At 41.6% G+C, this 9,650-nt stretch overlaps 1 long non-coding RNA gene across 1 annotated transcript; it reads right to left on the bottom strand.

Annotated features, from left to right (window-relative positions):
• Positions 1–243: 243 nt before the first annotated feature.
• LOC144586066 (uncharacterized) lies at positions 244–8,780 on the bottom strand. Its single transcript, XR_013540781.1, has 2 exons — positions 2,243–8,780; positions 244–1,345 (listed from the first exon to the last, which is right to left on the bottom strand). It is a non-coding gene; the product is annotated as an uncharacterized LOC144586066 (long non-coding RNA).
• Between the last annotated feature and the right edge of the window lie 870 nt (positions 8,781–9,650).

Genomic DNA, 9,650 nt, shown 5'->3' on the forward strand with positions numbered 1-9,650 from the left:
TATAACAACCCTGCTTAGCATGATCAAGACTTCTTTCCCTTCAAAAGGAAAATATCCTATTTCTCAAGATTGTTACATGGCTAGAGCAAAGCATGAAGGAGGAAGTCATTTACTGATCAATCACTTCCTGATAAGTAACTATGATGATCACCCATATCACTTATGCAATTCATATTCATGAGCTGATTTGCATGAAACTATGAGAGGACTGGAGAGGCGGAGACAGCAGCTACATGAGGCCTGGCGGGAGAAGGAGGAGTCAGATAGGGCTGGTTAGTCAGAGAGAGAGAGGGAACAGATACTGAGAGAGATAGAGCTGGTTAGGAAAATAGGTAGAGAAGGTGGTAATGATATAGCAAGAGAAAAGAAGTATGTACTGAGAGGACTGTTGATGATTTGCTTATGTATAATGTGTATCTGAGGAACTTCTGTTATTATTCAATCCGCTTCATTCCAATAAATACGTTCTGTTTCTGTTCACAAGACAAGGGTTCTGACAAACGTCATTTATATTGTGGACTGAGGTAATCCAATGTTGGCAGTGAGAAGAAAACATGATGTGAGCCTTTGTGAGGGAAAGACAAGCAGGGGCCACAAGGGCAAATGCCACAGCAACCTTAGAGAGAAGAGGAGTTTTGCATTTCTTTTTCGTTGTTTCAAACAGACATAGTGCATCAGCGATGTCTTGAGACGGCACGGGGTGGGGGGAAGAATCCATTTCAAAGCATTGCTTATGTATTAGCAACAATTTAAAAAAATCTGAAAAAGTCCTCTCCCTGGCCATACAAAGGCAAGGATCATGCATGAGTTCCATTTCTGAAGACTGTTGAATGGTTTCAGCAAAGAGACAAACAGCCAACCACTTAGGTTCAATTCCAGCCATTGCACACATGAAATGGAATCAAAATGGAACAATCCTACCCACACCTAAAAAAAAGGAGCAGCCCCTTACAGGGACTGAAAAAGACATAGGTATGAATGCTCTGTGATACCCAGCATGGTGTAGCAGATAGAGTGACAGACTAGGAATTAGGAGTCTTAGAGTCAAATTTCCACTCAGTGATGGAAACTCACTGGAAGTGTGGAGCTGGTAAAGGTACCCCTTAAATATCTCACTTACCTTCAAAGCCCTATTAAGGTTGTATAAGTCTGTTTCACCTTGATGGCACATAACAACAGCAGGAATGCTCTGGGGATGCTGCCACTTACATTGTGTGGGTGCCAGGAAAAGGAACAAACCATCCCATTCCAGAATGGACCAAATTGCAAGACAAATTCCCATGTAGCCACAGCCTTCATTGCCTTCCACAAGCATTGGATCCACACTCAATAGCTTCCTAGACATCTGCAATAAAATAAAACAAAGTTGCATGGCAAACATGCAGTATGACTAACTAATTCAATGTGTTGTTCTTTCTCAATGCTTATTTCTCCAAGTCTTTGCCTACTGTACTTCCTTCATCACATCCTTCAAAATAATGTTTTTTTCTTTCCTCCTTCCTTGCCAGTTTCACAGTTAAAAATTCTATCAGTAATTCATCTGTTCTGTTTTCTTTTCTTTGGTTTCCTTCCTTTTCTTTGTTTTCTTCACAATAATTAAGCAACATTTTATCATCCGACGATGGCAACTGAATTAATTTCATTAACTGCAATTTCTCAAGTGAGATGGAGGAAAGTGCATCCAGTCACCCAATAATAATTAATATACCCCTATTGCGTCTTCAGAAAAGAACCACTCAGCCTTGACCGGAAAGATGCCAGTGAAGTCTTTTGGCATCTATTAAGAAGCCGCGCCGAGTCGTATGTACTTGGCTTGCTGCTTCCATGTCAAATTATTCTATAATTCATGCAAACAGAATGTTAAATCTTCAGAGGAGCTTTAAAAGAGCAGGAAAGAGACAAGAAGACAATAAAGTTTTGTTTACTTTTCAGGCAGATAAAAGAGTACAGCGAGTCTCTACCCTTTCTATTAAATCTGCATAATCAGACAGACATACGCGTGTTACCCAAGGGAGCGGGAAATCAGATCTCCAAATCTTTGAAAGTCAATGCCAAATTTCATTTCCTAGCAAACTGTCTACAGGATATATTTAGGCAGGATTGGAAGAAGAAGAAGAAAAAGCACAGCAACACATGTCTCCTGACAGTCCATCGGGACTCATGCCCCTTCATTTAAGAGGATTGGATGGTGGCCAAGCTAGAGTCTTGAAAAGGCGGATTTTAAAAAGCCATATTTACTCACAGTCACTTCCTCTGCATTGGGGGCTCGAGGCAATAAGTCATTCCATTCATCGAGCCATGTCTTATAACACACTGTGTATCTCTTGGCCAAACCTAGCCACCCTGGAAGATCTCCCTTGCTTTCTTGTTTTCTCACTCTCACTTTTGATTTCTCTCTTACTGACACACACACACACATTCAGCCTGGACTCAGCCCTGCCAGAACAATGCACAGACTTTAATTCTTCTATAATGGTGGAAGCTGTATAGGAAAATAGGCGGGTTGCTGCTCTGTTAATCAGGATCTTGGCAGCAGAAGTAGGTGATACAGTTGGCGCATCTTGAAAAGCAGAGCTGTCTTAAAAGATAAGAGACCTATGTTTATGGATGCAATAACAACCATTAAGAAGAATGCAACCTCACAGCCTCTCACTCAAAAAGGACAAAAAAAACACCCTTTCCTTTCTCCTCTCAGGGCCATTTACTTTATTTAATTTTACTTTTTTAATAAGTCTTATGGAATCTCTTGAATGTTCACGAGTAATTTTTTTTAGAGTAAACACCAATCAGAATGGAATTAGTACAATTCCTGCACAAAATAGAATGGTATAAAATACCAGAAGGTATTTTTCAAATTGGATCTTTCCAAATGAAAAGTGGGAATAATTGCTTATAAATCTCCTAAGAATTTGCTGTTAGGATATTCTCTGGCGCAATCCTGCAATGCAGCAGTTTTCTCTGCATCATCTTCTAAATCCTCCACTTACATTTGTATCTGTATACCATTGTATTTTGTTTGTTTAATATGGTTAGGACTACGTAAGTGTTGAGAATTTGGTTAAACTTTTTTCTCTCGATATAAGCAGAGTTAAGAGGTATCAGGTTGCAAAGACACTACAACACTGAGAGTAAAATTAAACATAGTCTATATACACATTTACAGACAACTTAGATTTCAGACATTCAACTGGCAGCATAACACAACATGATACAATATGTAGTATAGAAATAAATGATCCGACTCACAGCAGATACCATGTCCCATTTACACATATCCTTTATACATCTAGAAGGGACATAGTGGTGCTGTGAGTTAAACCGCAGAAGCCTCTGTGTTGCAAAGTCAGAAGACCAGCAGTCATAAGATAAAATCCACGTAACAGAGTGAGCTCCCGTCGCTTCTCCCAGCTCCTGCCAACCTAGCAGTTTGAAAGCATGTAAAAATGCAAGTAGATAAATAGATAACACCTTGGTGGGAAGGTAATGGTGTTCCGTGTCTAGTTGCACTGGCTATGTGACCACGGAAACTGTCTATGGCCAAACTCTGGCATTGTGGCTTAGAAATGGGGATGAGCATCGCACCCTAGAGTCGGACACGAGTAGACTAAATGTCAAGGGGAACCTTTACCTTTAACTTTATACATCTAGGGACCAATAAGAAAAAATTACATCACTTTATCCAGCTGTACAACATCAAGTCTTTAACCTTAATACACAGTTGAATCTACTTAGTACATGTTGTTGTATAGTCATTAAGTCATGTCTGACTCTTCATGACCACATTGGACCAGAGCATGCCAGGCCCTCCTGTCGTCCACTGCCTCCAAGAGTTGGGTCAAATTCATGTTCGTAGCTTCGATGACATTGTCCAAACATCTCGTCCTCTGTCGTCCCCTTCTCCTCTTGCCTTCACTCTTTCCCCAAATCAGGGTCTTTTCCAGTCTTCTCTTCTCATGAGATGGCCAAAGTATTGAAGCCTCAGCTTCAGGATCTGTCCTTCCAGTGAACACTCAGGGTTGATTTCCTTCAGAATGGATAGGTTTGTTCTCTTTGCAGTCCAGAGAACTCTCAAGAGTCTCCTCCAGCACCACAATTCAAAAGCATCAATTACTGTATTTCGCAGTCAGCCTTCTGTATGGTCCAGCTCTGACTTCCATACATTGCTACTGGAAAAACCATAACTTTGACTATGAGGACTTTTGTTGGCAAGGTGATGTCTCTGCTTTTTAAGATGCTGTCTGCAGTGATCATGGAGCCCAAGAAAGTAAAATCTGACACTGCCGCCATATCTTCCCCTCCTATCTGTCAGAAGGTGATGGACCAGTGGCCATGATCTTAGTTTTGTTTTTTGTTTTTTATGTTGAACTTCAGACCATTTTGGCCCTCTCCTCTTTCATCCTCATTAAGAGGTTCTTTAATTTCTCCTCACTTTCTGCCATCAGAGTGGTATCATCTGCATATGGGAGGTTGTTGATATTTCTTCCAGCACTCTTAATTCCGGCTTGGGATTCATCCAGTCCTGCCTTTCGCATGATGTATTCTGCATATAAGTTAAATAGGCTGGGAGACAATACAAGGCCTTGTTATACTCCTTTCCCAATTTTTAACCAATTAGTAGTTCCATATCCAGTTTTAACTGTTGCTTAGTCAATGAAGCAGAAGTATATGTTTTTCTGAAACTCTCTGGCTTTCTCTATAATCCAGCGCATGTTTGCAATTTGGTCTCTAGTTCCTCTGCCCCTTCGGAATCCAGCTTGTACTTCTGGGAGTTCACGGGCCACATACTGCTGAAGCCTACCTTGTAGGATTTTGAGCATAACCTTGCTAGCGTGTGAAATTAGTGAAATGCTTTCCCTATAAAACATTTTATTTAATACACATTTAATACATTTTAGATCAAAATCTCAACAATAAAATTAGAACATTCATAGATTAATACATTACAAATCAAGAAGGAAATATGTTAAGTTTAGGCCCATTTGGGGTATATCAGGCAGGGAAAATGATTTTATTAGGGATTTGTGCTGCTGTGGCAGAATCAGATGCTATTCTTTTTTGGGCAGATTCTGCTGGCAGTGTGGAATATGGGTGTTAGAGAAGAAGTAGGCACTTGGGAAAGGCTGCAGGGATGCTGCCTGCAGTCACTGAAGCAACCAAAAAGAGTAGAAAAGGAAGAAGGGGAAAAAAGAAAGCCTACAACTGTTATTATGAGTCCCCCAACAAAACTTGTCACCCAGCTGACTTGTTCACCACTGACACTATGAAAGACCAGTTGGCAGCGGTACTGTGTGTCTGTGTGTGCGTGTGCGCGCGTGTGTGCATGCGCCAAGGAGGTGGCAGAGAAGTACGTGGTTCAAGGCAGGAGAGATATAAGTGAATCAATGAGCCAATGTGCCAGAGAAGGACAAGGATGGCATCAGCACTTAGGCTGGTGCTGTCAGCTTGGGCAGTGGCAGTGCTAATTAGGAAAGAGATTTATGAGGAGTGCCAGACATTGCCTTCCAGAACTCTCAAAACCACTGAGACTTTGGAGACCAGTTTTTTCAAGGGAACAGCATACAACAAATATATTCATCAAGAATCCATTCTGTCACCTTCTTTATCTGTAGATCAGGGGTTACAACTTAAATCTGTCAATATAAAGAGGGGGAAAGATAAAATCATTTAACATGAATGAAGAAGTATGGACAGAAAAGAGTTGTGGGTGTTAGCACTGATATGGAGCTAGATGGAAAGAAATAGCTCTGCCTGTTCTGATCAAGAGAGAATGGTCACAGCATCTATACCTTTCACATAGGAGCCCATCTGAGCATGGCATCATATATCAATTCACAGCCATTAACACCAGTTCAATTATTTCCTCCTAAAAACAACACTGTCGGTGGCAGGAATATGTCAATAAAACAAAATAGACTCCTTCTTAAAAATTTATGGTACCATCCATCGATGAAAAAACTTCTATAAACTGAAAGCTATTCCCTTAGTAAACAGGCTATGAAAATTCCTGCCTAGCCCAGCAGGAACTGTAACAGCTCTGGGCTTGAATGTAAAAACTGAACTCTCCAGCAACGTCAGGCCATATATCGATCGTTTTATTGTAGAAGATACATATGTGGCATGGTATTTGCTCTCATATTTGGTATAGCAAGACCAACACAGTATAGCAAAGGGATTAAATAGCGAACAGACTGTAGTTCGAGTTTCAGCTCCCATTAGAACAATGTATGTTTTCTAAGCCTATAGGCAGGGTCCTGAACTTGTTCGAAATTCTCTAGCTAAATCACAGGCACTAAACACATAACCGAATATTGCAAACATTCAGTTATCACAATAAAAAGCGTTGTCCAATGTGGCCAAGAACAACTTGGAAAAATACATTGCATTTATATAGCACATTTCAAGTGTTTGAAGCCCTCCACAGGCATGATATTAGCAATCTTCTTTAAATTATATCACTACAACATTGGTGCTCTCCCACAACGGGTAAGCTCCCCTGCAGCATTATTTGGATTGGATCAGAAAAAAAGTTGAGTTGTTCCTTCATCCAGAATTTGGATGAAGCTCTGCTTATTCTCTAATTCAATCTGACTCTGCACTTTCCCTTTGGCAAATGCTATTTTTTTCCTCACAATGATTTGGGATGTTGCGACATCCACGGCCTTCTGGATAAATAAAACAGCAGCCAGTGTTTCTACAGAAGCCCACTTCTGAATAAGAATCATAGAATAATTAAATTTGCAGGGATCTATAAGGTCATCGAGTCCAACCCCCTGCACTATAAAGGTAAAAGTAAAGGTTCCCCTTGACTATTTTTGTCCAGTCGTGTTCGACTCTAGGGGACGGTGCTCATCCCTGTTTCCAAGCCATAGAGCCAGTGCTTTTGTCCGAAGACAATCTTCCGTGGTCACATGGCCAGTGCGACTTAGACACGGAATGCTGGTACCTTCCCACCGAGGTGGTCCCTATTTATCTACTTGCATTTGCATGCTTTCGAACCGCTAGGTTGGCGGGAGCTGGGACAAGCGACGGGCGCTCTCTCCGTTGTGTGGATTCGATCTTACGACTGCTTGGTCTTCTGACCCTGCAGCACAGGCTTCTGCGGTTTAGCCCGCAGCGCCACCACGTCGGCACTATACAGGAATACAAATCAAAGGATATGTGCCAGGTAATTGTCTAAATTTTTCTTATTGGAGCATTCACCACCTCTTGAGATAATTGATTTCACTGTCTTACTATTCTAACAATTAGGAAGTTTTTCCTTGAAATTCAGTCAAAATCTGGCTTTCTGTGACTTAAGCCCATTGTTACATGTCCTGCACTCTGGGATGACTGAAAAAAAGTTCCTTCCCCTCCTCTGTATGACAGCCTTTCAAGTATTTGAAAAGGAATTAGGAATATATGGATGGAAATAAGACTTTTTAAAAAATCATTTCAATACTGTTGGTTTTTTTAAAATATGATACAATATAAATAATGAACATTTGTTTATTTTATTTTTGCTTATTAAAATATTTACATTGCATTACATGTCAAAAGATAATTGGGCAAGTTATAGACATTAAAAAAAAGAACATTTCTTAACATTTCCACTCTCATGTATGTACCTAATGCATTGCTGCTAGTCATGAATTTGTTTTCTTAAGACCTAGCAAATGCCATTGCTAGGTCTTAAATTCATACCAGAAATGTAATTCCTTTAGAACTAGTGTTAAAGACCCTATAAGTATGGTGGACATATGCTAGTCCACCAAAACTAAGCTGTCACATATCCATATTGTGCAAATCAATTTTCATTGTGCAAATCATCTGGAGTCCAGCAAGCACCCACTTGAAATAATTCCTTTCAAAACTGCTGTATAGATAGGAATCAGGATTGTGTTTGGTACTTACTATGATGATACACAAGTGGTGGTCTATAGACCACATGTGCCTACCCCGAGCATTTTATATCACATTTTGGACACTCTTGTAGGAGAAAATCAGCCTGTGTGGTCTTGGGCAAGCTACATAGCCCTAGAGTGCCTCTAAAAGAAAGAATGGGAAATTGCTTCTGGATACCTTATACCTAGAAAACCCTGGAAGGGTTGCCATAAGTCAGAACCAAAAGAAAAGGCAAAGTTGTTCCTTTGCTATAGTGTTAGAGCAGACTCATTGGACTAATGAGTTAGAAGTTGGCTAATTCACTCACATTTATTCTTTCAACTTCTCCCCTCACCAACACTCACTCACTTCCCATTTGAGTGTGCTCTAACTCGCCAGATGTTACTGCCCCTTGCTGTATTCTACCCTTAGAATCTGTCCCCATCAAATCCTTGCCACTCCGTGCCCATGGATTCTGCCCCAGCCAGGACTGTGTCAACTTTTTACCCTGGCTCATGACTCTGCCACCCATCTTGCTGCTTCTTAACCCAGATCCTACCCAACCTCATCCCATATGCCTTAAGAGAGTGTGCTCCTGATATGAAATGTTACGAGAGTTTCTCAGTATGGTGGATGTAATGGGCAGCCATGACCTCACCTGTCCGTCACAGCTGGGCAGAGAATCATCAGCCAATGGTGTGACGGAGGGTGGAATTAAAGGGGAGGAGCTGGTATAAAAAGGGGGGTGGAAGAGTGTGTGAGGCAGATTGATTGAGTGAGAGAGTGAGAGATCTAGTGTGAGAGAGTTTGTTAGAGGCCTGCATGCCTGGGTGTCAGTGAGGGAAAGTCTATGTGTTTAAGTGAATAAGAGATTGATTTACATCGTGATTATCTTCCTGTGATTTACCTATTTTATTTTGTAACCAATAAACCAAGTTTTATCTTTGAAAGAAACCCTTATCCTTTTTATTTAAAGGAAAGGTTGGTGGCAGCAAGAGTGTTTAGTGGCGTGGTGGGCATTCTGAGAGGCCTGAGTAGGAGGTGACCTCACAGTGGCTCAGCCACGTTACGGTGGGGTTTCACCAGGCCCAGGCTTCTACTGTTAGGCCTGCAAAGTCTTCATATTCTAAATCAAAGCAAAACTGACACGTAAAGTATAACTAGGCTGAAACAACAGAGGTTTTGTCTCAGAACACCAACATCTAGAGGTGACTATGCTGGGATTTATTTATTTATTGCGGGGGGGGGGGGAACCAAGAACCCTGACCCTATTCACTGTCTTTTTTGTGAAAACATAAGTTTTAGAGATGAGCGGGAACCTTCGGTTCTGCAATTGGTGCCAGTTCAGCCCTCCAGCTACACATCTGTTCTGTGGGCCCCCCAGCTTCCCAGCCCTGCTGCCTCTAGCAGACACCCACTCAGAGCCTCTGCCTCTAAATGGATGCCCGCCGGAGGAGGTGGGCTAGGGACACTGGGGTGCCCATGGAATAGCTGTGCAGCCAGAGGGCTGAACTGTGGTTTGTGCCCATCTTTAATAAGCTTCCTCTTTGTTTGGGAAGCACACCACATTCTCCCTATTACTGGGGAGGCTTTGACTCTTGCCTTAAGGCAGAGTTGGTGGAAGTGGCGCCACTTGCATTGTGCACCAAAATGGTTGGTTAAAATGCTCTCTCTTTCTCACACACACACACACTCTCTCTCTCTCTCACACACACACACACACACACACACACACCAGTTGGGCAGCATACTCACCATAGCTTACACATCAATTAAGGAAGAGGTGCTTC

The sequence above is a fragment of the Pogona vitticeps genome, chromosome 1 (genome assembly GCF_051106095.1).
Source record: "Pogona vitticeps strain Pit_001003342236 chromosome 1, PviZW2.1, whole genome shotgun sequence".
NCBI lineage: Eukaryota > Metazoa > Chordata > Lepidosauria > Squamata > Agamidae > Pogona > Pogona vitticeps.